This window comes from Poecile atricapillus, chromosome 11 (genome assembly GCF_030490865.1).
Source record: "Poecile atricapillus isolate bPoeAtr1 chromosome 11, bPoeAtr1.hap1, whole genome shotgun sequence".
NCBI lineage: Eukaryota > Metazoa > Chordata > Aves > Passeriformes > Paridae > Poecile > Poecile atricapillus.
The window spans coordinates 16067568-16080665 of NC_081259.1; the positions used below are offsets into that span (position 1 = coordinate 16067568).

The 13098-nt window shown below is 40.1% G+C and overlaps 1 protein-coding gene across 1 annotated transcript in view; it reads right to left on the reverse strand.

Annotated features, from left to right (window-relative positions):
* The window catches only part of RORA (RAR related orphan receptor A), a 353012-nt gene that overhangs the window by 136964 nt on the left and 202950 nt on the right, over positions 1-13098 (reverse strand). The window lies entirely within an intron of this gene.

A 13098-nucleotide genomic window follows, 5' to 3' on the forward strand; every position in this document is an offset into this window, starting at 1 on the left:
CAGAGCTCTCTTGTCTCACCAGAAGCCTGACATGGAAACATTTTTCTGTGACTGACAGAAGCAAATAAAGGATTAATTCACCTGCTTTGGACTATTGCTTTTATGAATATAACAAGAATACCTAGAAAGGGTAATTGCCACCGAGAGAGACTACCTGCTATTGATTTTTTCTTTTTTTTTTTTTTTAACCACAGCAAGCAAAATTATAAAGAGCAGGTATTGATTGCAGTTAGAGAATTTAAAAAATATAAATACATTTGGTGATAACTAGAAAATAACAGTATCAGAAGATCAGTTTGCATATGAAACAAAACTTAAAGGGATTATCAGACATTTTTGGGTGTGTAAGCAAAATAATTGCTGGCTCAATTAAATGGCTCCCCTTTAAGAAAAGAATCATGTTGAATCCAGTGTGCAAGTAAGTTCCACTTACAGACAGGGGCTGACTGATATGGAAAAAAGTAATCCTTGTTGGAAACATTCTTAAACATTAAAGAGCATTTTGGGGTGTGTGTGCATGCCTTCTTGAAACTACTGCTGCTGGGCTGCCCTGTGGTGCTACAAAAACACAGCAATAGGGCTGGCTCCTGCCCAGGGTACATTTGTTTTCCAAGGTGTGCAATATGTGTTTTCTGGTTTGAGGCAAAAGTCTTTAATGATGTGGCTCAGAGAGCCAGGAATCATCTGAGGAATAAGCTTAAAGCACCAGTCAGCTAAATACCAGCTAAATTTATGCTAAGGAATAAAGTATGAAGGCAACTCAGCAATGACAAATGTTAGCCTGGAAAGCAGGGGTGGGAGATTTGTATGTTAAATTTTTGTTTTCCTCCACACAGAAGCCCTTTTCTACTTCTTCCCCAAGAACCAGGCACGGTGTGACCCCCACCTCCAGGAACTATTGAGATGGGACACTGATCTCTGCAGACACTACAGCATCTCCCTGCTGGGTTTTCTGCAGCTTTCAGCATGTATTGAATGCTGATGGTAGCTAGAACCTGATTCTTCTCTCATTCATTTGTTAAATAAGCGGGCTCCCAACTCCCTCCTGTGCAGCATAAAACAAAAAAGGGAGGCAATAATGTTAACACTTTAACTCAAATAAAACTGAATAGAGATGAAACATTTCTTTACATAAATTTCTCCCTGCTGAATTGCAAAAGCATTCTGCAAACAATAGATGTGTTATTCTAAGGGGAAAAAAATAAAGAAATCTCATTTAAAATGTTAGGCAACCTAAGCACAGGCCCACTACATCCCCCTAGCTTTGTTATTGGTTATCCAAAGCCAAGCAAGCCTGTTACCTGGATTACTGACAGGCTGACAATGGAATTATTCCTGGTACAAAGCTGCTTTGCAATCAAATTTAACTTCTGAGGTTTGTGGGGATTTTTAACCACTGAACTACAGTTCACCTACTTTCTGCACAGCAAACAAACCGACCGTTCTCAGAATTTCAGTTTATCAAAGTTGTCCTGAAGTTGTCAAAGAGACAAAAAAACCAAAGAAACCACATAAGATATTCCCCCCAGCTCAGTGCAAGGGTATCAAAGCTCAGAGGATTTGTGCATTTTCCTGACACTGCTCTGTTCCTCCCTTCTCTGAGCACGCTTACACCAACAGAGATAAGAGCTCACACAAGAGTCTCCATTGCTTTGAAGACCCTCACCCTGTGTATGAACTCAGAAACACTGTCTTGGGTACTGTGCACTCAAAATGTGGGCCTGGGAAAATGCAGGCTTGGTTACTAGAGCTGAAACATTTCTCCCGTTTAGAAAAAAGCTCTGAGCTCACACAAATGACACAGAAAGGCAGAGCAGGCTATGCAGATTTATATTTCGTTGGCAATCCTGTGACAGAAGTTGAAAATTGGCAAGGGAGAGAGACAGGCAGGAAGAGAGAAAGATACTAATTGGTGAATATTCCAAAGAAAGTTAAGTGAGATTAGCAGTAATTGACACCCTGCTCTCTAACTAGGTTGCTCTGTCTAAAAGACACTCAAGGCAGATAAGGACATTTGGATAACTAGGGAAATACACATGATGGGTGTGCAGAGCCTATAAACAGGCAAGCCACAGGTACTCCCAGCCTCTGATGCAGTTGCCTTGAGAGCAATTGCTCTCCCATAAACACCCTTTTTTCCCAGCATGCTACCTGCAGGTGACTAAACTGCTTTCATGCATTTCCAATTGCAGTTGATTTTCTCCTGATTCTGCTGTAATTGGCTCATTTGCTTTCAGAAATGCTTTCAGACCTGCCTTCAGCTTCAGTGACTTCTAAGTAGCATTGCCAGACTGGAGGAAGAGAGCCATTAATGTCACCAGGTGTGCTCTGCAGCCACTCCATTTACAGCAGTGAATCGCTGTGACCTATAAACAACTGACACTCATTGAAATCTCTCTGGATAGGAGAAATAGAATTTTAGTTACAGACTGTAATATGCAAAGTAGACCTGAGTGAACTGTTCATAGAGAATAATCTTTATGGCAAATTCTCCCTTTTTCCTAGTTATGAATAGGCTTTGGCTTTCATGAATTCACTTGTGATTTAAAGGAGTTTGACCTTTTGAGAAGAAAAGGTAAATTAGCAAACCATTGCCATTCCAGTCAGGATCCAGTCTCTCAGATCACAGCCCTGTACTTGATTATTTAACCAAGGGGGATGGTCCTGCTCCCTGACTGGTTTACATGGATGTTTGTAATTAAAAAAGAACACTGAAAGATGGATTAAAGACTTTCACAAAATGACTGAAATTCAACTACTGGAAAAGACTGAGCTCATTCTAATACACACCAGAGCCAGTTTTGAAGTGAATGTAGAGGGTGCACGATCTCCTGTACTCAGGGGATTGCCAATCTCCTCAAGTGCAAGCACTTGCCTTACCAAATCCTGGCTTTGGGTGGTGTGCTGCTTGTCACACTTGGAGGATATTTAGCAATTTGGGAGTGCAGCTCAAGCCTGCTTGGGCTGCTTATAAAACACACACCATATCCTCTTACCCATAATGTTCAGTACAAACAGGAAACCCACTAGAGTTAAGTTTGGGACCAAGGCTTCTTAATTGTGTCTTGTACTTCCTTTCCACCAACTTCTCAATCTCTTATCGAATATGGATGAGAATAGAAAAAAGTAAAAATGTTTCAGGAAATTGTTGGAAAAAGAATTGGAAAAAACCCCTAAAAACTTCCTGACAAAAATAATTGTAAAAGCCCTGTGCTTTTCAAAGTAGTATAAGAAGTCATTTCATCTGAACAGTTTCAATGTTCCTCACCTGCACTACCCTGTGGTTCTGAGACAAGGCCAGTGATTCCTGTTTCTCAAAGCTTTTACTGTGAGTGAAAAATGAACATGAGCTACCAGGAGCAGAGCCCCTTCCAAGAGGCAGAGTGCCAGCAGCTGAACCTCTGCCCCTTGAGCTTCAACACAAACACAGGAAGTCAAGGTTTGGCCCTTCTCTCCCACACAGCCCCACGTGATAGAGATTCTGCACATGAAATCATCCTGCAGGACTTGTACTGATCTACCTGGCACTGCACGTGCTCAGCTACTCAAGAGAAATCCCACTGTGATGCAATTCTTCCCTTGCACAGTCTGTGTTCTCTTTGCTTGCCCAATCTCAAGTCATCCTCTGCTTACCAGTGTTTTATTAAAAGTTAGCTATGAGAACATACCTGCAACAGCTGCAACGCTATTTCCCCATGCCCTTTGTTGCTTTAGAGCACCCATTTCATAATAATTTCCACAAATGGGTATGCATGTAAGGTCTACAGCATTTGCTGTTGATCACTTTATGAGATTTTCACATATTTGGGTACAGAGAAATTAGCTGTCATATATTCAAGCCCACGATCTCTACATGACTGTCATCTTTCAGTGTTTTTGCCTCCAGTTACATTGCATTGACAGAAGGTGTATTTTTCACAGGTAGCTGTAATTTTTTCCAGCGTATTCACTGATCATCAGTCAAAACACAGATCTGAAAGTAAAATTTTGTCTGAGAAGAAAGATTAAAATGGAAAAAGAAAAAAAGAAAAGGAGAAACAATTACTGTCTCCACAGACCTTTTTAGCTAGGGGAACACTTGAGGTTGTACACTCCATTCTGTAGGGTCATTTTATAAATTACCATCAGGTTTAATGTAAGGGTCATTAAGCTCTCTGAACAATGCTAAACGCTTAACTGCCCAGTGGAGGTGGAAACCACAACACAAAAGTTATACTTTCAAAAGCAAAATAATCCTACACATAAAATAGACAAATAAAATAAAAGAGATTCAGGGGCATGTAAAGTAAAAACTGATCTTGTGCTGGAACTTTCACTGTCCACTTAGAATACAAAACTCTCTCTATATCAAGGCTTGTGGTTTTGTTTGGAAATGCCATTTGTATTCCTTGACGTGAACCAGAGGCTGGGAGATCATTAAAGGCAGGAGTAACAATTCTGTTAGGTTTTGTCAAATGCAGCACAGCCTCTGTGAAATGGCTCTCTCTGAGTGAACAGAGGTAAATAACAGTAATTGCTTTGTTAGACTGCATGCCTTTTATACTTATGCAGAGAAAAAGTCCAAACCACGGCAGGAAGACTCAATTTCAGCAAGAGCCTGTAATGAAATAATGCTGCTGGTTCTGCTAACCAGAAGCTTATTCGGGCCTTTGAAATGGTAATGTCCTTTACTGTATAGCGGAAACCTGCTAAATGAAGAATCCTGTTGCACAGAAATTGATATTCTTTGAACAGATCAGTCTATTTTCCATAACAACTCTATTTTCAAGTTAGTTCCACTGTGTCCCTTCAGCCTCCCCTGCTCCTACTCTGAAGGCTTCCCACAAGGTAACCAGTGTTTGCTAATCCTATTTGGGCTTGACAAGACAGTGAGTCACAAGGAAACTCTTCCTGTGCCCGTCAAGCATACGTGTTTTCAACATCTCACTCCAACATCAGGTTCTTGCACATGCAAAGAAAGTCTGAGTCATCTGTGTACCTATGGCAATAAGGTCACCTGTCGTGTTCTCCTTGCCATGCTCTGCCTCTCAGAGAAATCTCTTTTCTTCCAGATTTAATAGCAGGTGTTTGCAAGGTCAGTTCACAGTTAAATCTTCTAACAGATATTGTTTTTGCATCACCAATTAATTTCTGAAAGAAACTAGGCCACCATTAGGCAGTAACAATTTTTTGGGCATTAAATTGGGCAGCAGCCTAGACAATAAAATTTATAACTCCTTACCTATGCACCCTATGACACATTACACTGTTTAATGCAACAGACAATCTTTCTACTTTAATAAATAGCTTAGCTCTTAAAATATCAATATCATCTCATGTAACTCTAAGCACCTGTACTTTCTATTTTTCTGTGCATTATCTACCACACTCCCACTCCTAATTAAAAGAAATAAAAATTAAGGTATCATATGAAACAAAAAGTGGAATATAAGGTTAAGTGACTCCAAAGCATTGTTTATGTTCTGCCACAATGAGCTGGCAGGGTAAATGATGTTCAGCTGGCTTTAACAAAGAGGTCAGAAGTAGAAAGCTTTGGAATCCCATCTCAGAGTCAGATTCTGCTTTTCAATAGCTGAAAAACTCTATGAGTTTCCAGGGTTTTAATTTTAAGTAAGATGGAGCTGATGGTGATGTTTACATATGAGGATCTAAAAACCAAATGTGTCTGTTGGGTTATGTGGTGCTACAGTACTAATCAATATCAGGAATAAAAGCAAAGGCCTCACAGCTCAGGCCTTCAAACATACTGTTCTGTTTCATAATCCCCTCTCTTCCATTTACTTTTCCAGAGGAAATTATGCTAAGGAGGTCAAAGCACGCTGCAGAGAACATCTGTGTTCACTCATTTTGAGGCCAAGCTGGAATGCAGATTGCATTGCATTTACACAACATGAACTTTTGTTACATCTAAACCAAAAAAAGACAACAACCAAAGTGGGGTCCCCAAGTCTGCACACTTTGTACACACAGAGCTCCCTGTACAAGTTTCCAAAATGCTGCCTGAAGTTTGCACTGCATGGTTCTGCCATAGGCTGCAAGAGAGAAACGTTACACCCAGAGTATCACAGGCAGAAGAAAAACCTATAAATATCAAACTCATCTGCAAGAAAAGCGCTCTCTTTTCTCTGATCTCTGCTTGAATGAAGGATGTGGAGGTTACATTTCAAGAGGCTAACTCCACTCAGAAAAGATTTAATGAAGCATCTGCCAGTAAGCTCCAGATAGTGACATTAATCAAAGAGAAGTTTTCGAGAGAGGACTATAGACTGTCTATTTGCTTTCAGTTATGAATCTGTTTATTCTCTGAGAAGGACAACCAGTGGCAATACAGAGTGGTAGCACAAGATTTCTCATTCTCATAAAGTGCAGATAAACATGAAGAACAAGAAAGAACGCTTGATTTTTTTTTTTCCCCCTACCATCTTCCACGAGAAAATTGAGAACTTTGCAGCTCCCTGCCTGAAACAAAAACAAAAACCTCATGAATAGTATTAGTAGGCTGTAGTGAGCAAAAGGCTCTTAACTCTCAGACAGCTACGATGTCTTCATCAGAGAGAGAGAGACAACTGCTATGACTGAGCTCTGTTAACACTGAATCTCTGAAGTGTTCCAGCTCAAGTCCTGACCAACAGCCTATTCCACTGACTCCCTTTCCTATCCAGAATGTTCCCTTCTGTTATTTCTGTCTGTTCCCAATCTTGTGATGTGATTAGAGTAGATGATTACGCTTACATAATAGTATCAAATTAATTTGCAGAGCACAACAGCAGAGGAAATTGTTTCGAGTTCTGAAATCTCCCCCTCCTCAGTTTATTTCAGTGACATCAGGGGATTAAAGCAAAATGGGTCAGTAGAACACTGCTGGGAAAACAACCAAAACATCAATCCTGACATTGTAAACGAGAGTGAGAAAGATTGCAAACAAAGCAAGAGGCTTATAGTGTGTTCTGTAGAAAGAGCCATCAAGGTGAATCAGCTTCCTAATCGCCTATCACCATCTGAAAGCTGACACAGGATGGCAGGTAAAGCCACACTGCACACAGTCTTTCAGAAGAAACAGGTGTTTTGGGAATACTTATCCAAAATTCTGGCATACAGACTCAATTGGAGTTTAACTTTCTGTTAGAAGACAGCTTAATATGGACAGTAATAAAATTGTAAGTTCCTGATGCTTTAAACCAAGGTGAGGGCGATCAATAAGCACCTCTGTGCAGTTCAAGATGATCCAGCATGATCCAGCTCAGTTCTCTGCATTCACTAACTCTGCACGGCTCCTCTCTCACTTTCTGTACAAACAATTTACTGCTGCTGCGATGCTGAGATGGGAATAATCTTAGAGGGTTATATCCATGTAATTTTTAGCACTCCAGAAAGTCTTCTGAGAGTGTACAGAGATGGTGCCTAACTAGCAGATTTCTTTTGACTGTTAATAGTTGACTTGGTGCAGGAGAACAACCATTAGTGAGGTTCACCACCCCACGCAGCTGGAACAGCTGATTTGTGATCACTGATAACCCTTTATGTACACGGCACCCACAAAATATTTACCTTTCCTTTGGAAGATGTTTCTTCAACAGCTACTCCTTAAATCTGGCTGGATAAATAAAATTTGGGCCTGCATCCAACTTCTCAGAAACAGCTAAATGACTCCTTTTGCTGGCTGTTTGTCTTTTCATCCTTCCAATGCAGACACCTACTTTCCAGCTCCAGTTTTTTAATGGAGTTAAATTAATATAACTTCTGGTTTAACAGCAGCTTCACTTTTTACACTCAACATGCCATAGCAGCACATTTTGTGTTTTGCCAGCTCCACAAGCTGAGCTAAGCACAACAACTGGGAGTGGTGTGCATTTGCATGCCACTGTTGCAGGCTGTAGCAAAACAATGGCACTCCTGTACCTGGAGAAAATAAGCATTTTAAAAAGATATCTAGGCTCTCAAACATTCAAATTTTATCATGACACCATTGAATTTCTTTCTTGTATTCTATTAACAACTCCATTACACGTTTATGCTTTATGTTAGATTTACAATGTTAAAATGGTAGATTTACATTTTTACTGAACTCAGCATCCTCCAATAAGGGCACTGTCACACATCCATTCAGCTCTTAAAATAATTCTGCATGACTGGAAGTTTTCTGCTATAGCACCTACTTACTATATTTGATCAAGTGTTCAGTGTCTCAATATGTTGATGCATTTAGTCTCTTTTTCCACAAGGTAAAAAGACCGGCTTTTTCTTGTTTCTAGAGCATATGAAATGACAGCAACTCTCCATATAAAAATTTCATCAGTGATCATGGTGAAAAATGATGGAGATCACACAAAGGCAAGTCTCTGCAGTTCTTTCCTGAAGTGTCATAAACACGGCATAAGGTAGTCATGCTGGAAGCATAACCTAAACTCACTTTTCCTGTTCTTTCCTGTTTGTTTTTCTCTATCAACATTACAATGCTTTGATGAAATGCAAGTATGAATACACAGACATGCTGTAATTTGTTGTGTTTTTCCTTTTCCCATGTCTGTAATTTCTACATAACTAAGAAAACTTGTATTAATGTAATTTACACATAATAAGAAACACATAACTTTGCTCCTTTGACCATATAATCATGGAACTTGCTTGTCATGTTACTGGATTACAGCAGTATAAACTGTGGTCACCTTTATTACATGTTCAGTCTGCTCACAGATATTTCTCTTGCACATGTTGAGAAGAAAGCATTAAATCTTAAAACCTTTACATATCCTTATGTTGACACACTCAACACCACAAATACTATTCTATACTGCTCTCTATATCTAAGATACAACAGCATAAAGCATAATGTGGAAAAAAAACCTCACCAAAACAGGAATCATGCTTTATGTTTCGCCCATTCTGGCTTTGTGTATTTTTTCTTTCTTTAACGTTGCCCTAGGAACATTTCTCTTACATAATTTCTCCCCTAAATATAAAATGAAATGGACTTTCATGGGGGCAGACTGTAGAAGGAATTGTAGTGTTTGTAAATTGTCTAAATCCATGAAACTTCTAATGGTGTCAGTGAAGGAATTACATCTGAAACACAGCCAAGATGCTTCCTAGACTGATCCATCACCAAGGTTTTCTTAACAGAACACGTTATTTCCTTCATGCTTGTGCCAAGTGATTAATAATTCAGAAAGAAAGACACTTAAAATTCCATATATTTACTCTCTACCTCTGCTTGGACACCCTATAATCAAAGCACCAAAACCAGCTAGACAGGCAGGAGAATCCCTTATGAAATTATTACATTTATTGATACGGAACAATTTCATTTGCAGAACTTATGAATTCTTCCACCCTCACCTTCAGTAGTGCACCAGATTCCCCCCATATGCTGATGAAACCTTTTCCTTTTTCAGCACCAAGAAAACATTGCACTGCAGCTTTTTGACCCTCACACCACTACCATCAATAGCTCCAGGTCTGCTCTAATGTTAAACCTGATGCCAATAGTGAACTCAATACTACCAAAGGCAGTTCCTCTTCCCCTCCAAATCTGGAGCAATTGTTACTCCTGTGGATATGCTATAAAGACTCTCAGCAACATTAAATATCACTGAAGTTCACAGACTGCACTTTATAACTTTCAAATACTAAATCAAATACATGGAAATCTAGACTCCAACTTCTGTAGCAGGCTGAGCTGAAAAGAGCAGCACTGGATCAGACAACACCAATTCTGGCTTGTGACCTTTGTGTGGAGAGAAGATTGTGGGCAGTGGCAATATCTTGAATAATTCTGGTTAAAGTGGTGTGGCTAGTCTGACAGAGCTCTCAATTCAAAAACTTTCCTGGGCCAAATATTAATGCTTTTAAAACTGGAGGTTCACAGTGTTGGCTATGAATGCAATCAAGCCATAAGAAGCCTTCATATCTCATTGCTCTGTATGTAAAGTCAGCATAGAGAGTCTAACCTATGACAACAGCCATGACATCTATGACAAATAGCTGCTGAAGATGAAAGCAGGAAATCAGGCAAAAAGGATGTTTTGGATGGCCATCTCTATTGCTTTATCATGGACTGAAGAGTTAATTGTAGTAGTTGTTTGGGCAACTTTAAAATAGACAAAGATCTACCAATCCAGAGCACTTCTGTCACACCCTTTAACCCTTCCTATTGTTTCAAAGCACAAAGGGAAGAAGACATCAGCAGTGCCTCCCTTTTTTTTTTTTTGTCCAGCAGAGTGGAGGTGGAGAAAGAGGCAGGAATGGATTCTATTGCAGAAATGCCTGGAGGCTCGTATGGATGGCTGAGGTTCAGCAAAATGCCTGAGATTTCATCCAGGTGCTTTGAGCAGTATTTTCCTCAGGCATGCACTAAGACACCGACTCTTCCCAGGCACTCCAGCCAGCATCTGCTGGTCCAGCCCTTAGTAGGAACCTCTGCAGCAGGGTGTGTTTACTCCTTCTGATGCATAACAAGACAATGCTGAGCTGTAGCTCTACTCATTTTGAACTTTTGCCTAGGAGAAACTCCAGCCTCAGACTCCTGTGTACTTAAGATGGATGATAGTACTTTGAGGTGACAGCTGAGGGCACTGTGCTGTAATATGCAATTTATGTCTCTAATGTGTTCTTAAGCCAGTAGAAGCTAATCATAAAGAAGCAGAAATCATAAAATACATACAAGTACGTGCACCATTTGAAAATATTTCCCCAAGTAGCACAGAGAGCACCAAAAGTAAAATGAAATTGGCATAATCTGGACACTTGACTGAAATGGGCAGAGCTTTCATAGATCAACTATTTACATGCCTGAGTCTTCATGCCACTCAAACTTCTTGACCACAGTAGGGCCAAGGATTTTGCAGAATAAAAAACATCTAGAAAGAGGGTATTATTTTATTAGATCTGTGATTTTAGGAATATTTTTAATAGAAACAAAGCAGAATCACATTATAAACCAGCTGATCAGCATCTTGTCCTTTCATGGAATGTGCTCTCACACACTGAGAGACCCAAGACAAATCCCTATTGACTTTGATGGGGGTTTGCCTGAGAAGACAGGCAACAGGGCTCCTTTAAAGTGTACATGTACTTGCCAGTGCAGGGAACCATGTACTTATTTCCTCAGACAGCAGGAGCCAAATGAATCTAATGAATGTCATTTTATCTGCTGCTGTGACTGTTTATAATAATAAACCTACTTCATTTCTTAGTCTCTGCAATTTCTGTAGAAGCTGACCCAAGATTAAGTCTCTAAGAAAGAAAATGTAAGTGTTAGAAACCACAGCTATTTCTTCCCTTTCTGCTAGACGCTGTCTAATGAGTTCAGCAAATTATATTCAAGATGCTGTTTTGCTGATTAAGTGTGTCACTACCTGATCCTTGAAGGCCACAGCCATGCCCCTATGTCCTTATGTGCAGACTTTTTATTAAGTTGTGGTCTCTGCTGCTTGTGTTTGAAGTGTTCAAACCTTCAAAGAGTCCAAGAATGCTTGAAAAAATTACACCCTGTAGCAAATAATCCACGTTCACAGAGGAGATAGCAGCCATTTTGATGCCTGTCATTTTGAGTAAAATCAGAGTTTTATATGAGTTTCTGGACCACAATCTGAAAAGCAGTGCTCTCCTGGATTTACCCATTTTTTTTTTCAACCTATGTATGTAACAGTGGACAACTAACCTAGAAATCCAAAAATCCTACCACCCACGTAGTTTTGAAGATTGATGACACATATTCAGAAATATCCGTGGAAGCATGGAGAAACACAAGTGAAAGGTAATCTCCTATGGCATAGTCTGATACAGTCTTTCCTTCAAAGATCTAATGCAGTATTTTTTCCTACAGAAGTTAGAAAAATTGGACAGAAAACTGGTGCTGGCTTCCCATCCAAAGGAGTGAGACCTTTTTTATAGCAGCCATAAGACTTCTGTCAACTAATGCCAGCAGATATTTCAAGAGGACAAAAATAATATAAAGTTTATTCCTACTCCTGAACCCACAGAAGCACTTTTTCTCCTCTGGATTTTTTTTTGCTGTAGTTCAACAGAACTTCAGGGTTACCTTACTGATGTCCACAGCTCCTTGGAGTTTAACATACCAGCCTAAATAATCATCCTGAAGTTGTGGCTATGAGATTTTCACTCAGCTGCTTGTCTGATTTGGAGAGATGAAAAGAAGAAAGTGCAGGAACCAAGCATCTGTGTTCTTACCTGACTGCCATGCAAAACTTAACCTTCACAAGCTCAATGTAAGATGGAATTCATAATAGAAAGGAAAGAGAAATACTATGAAAATCTCATGAAAACAGAGATCGTGCTCAGGTTCTTCCAGCACGTCATGTTTGACAAATACAGCAGCATCACACATGAACTGCTGGAACTGGGCTGCAGAACTCAGCTCCTTTAGTAAGGAATTTTATTACCTGTGAACAGGTAATGAAAACAAGCAGACATTCAGAAAAATGACTCCATGTCCCACACTGCTGCCAATGCCTCTTGAGCAGCAGCAGTGCTACTGTTGGAATGTTACAGCAGCAGCAATTTTGAAGGTAGCAGCGACTCGGCCCTTCCAGCCAGGCTGAGTCACTCCCTCTCATCAGACAGAAATGACTTTACACCCTGGAATATCAGAGCCTTGATCTCCACCTGTGTTTCCTTTCTCTTAAGCCTATTTTTTGCTTCCTACCTGCTTGTGCTGGTGGTTCTGCTCTCCCAGCAGGCTCAGAGAACTTCTCCCAGTGTGACTGGAATGTTATTAACAGAGAGGTGGCTGGTGTCTCTCATTACGCTTCCACTGAGTGAAAGCACCTCAGAACTAATTTAGCTTTCACTCACAGGGGAAGACACAGTACTCCACCAAGAAGTTCGCTATTCTGCTGCCTTTAGCAATAAATTCCCCTTCTTTTTTTGTTTTAACATTAATAAGGTGAGAGAATAGAGTATTTCCAAAAGAAATTAAGAAAGGCAGAAGATAGATGCAAGTGCAGACGCTCCCTGTGAGTAACCACCAAGCCCAAGTCAGAGAGATAACACAAATACTGAAGCAGATGGTACAGGGTGGAGAAGAGCTCCACAGGCAAACAAGCAGTAATAAAGCCTGTGCCTGGTGCACAGAGTTAA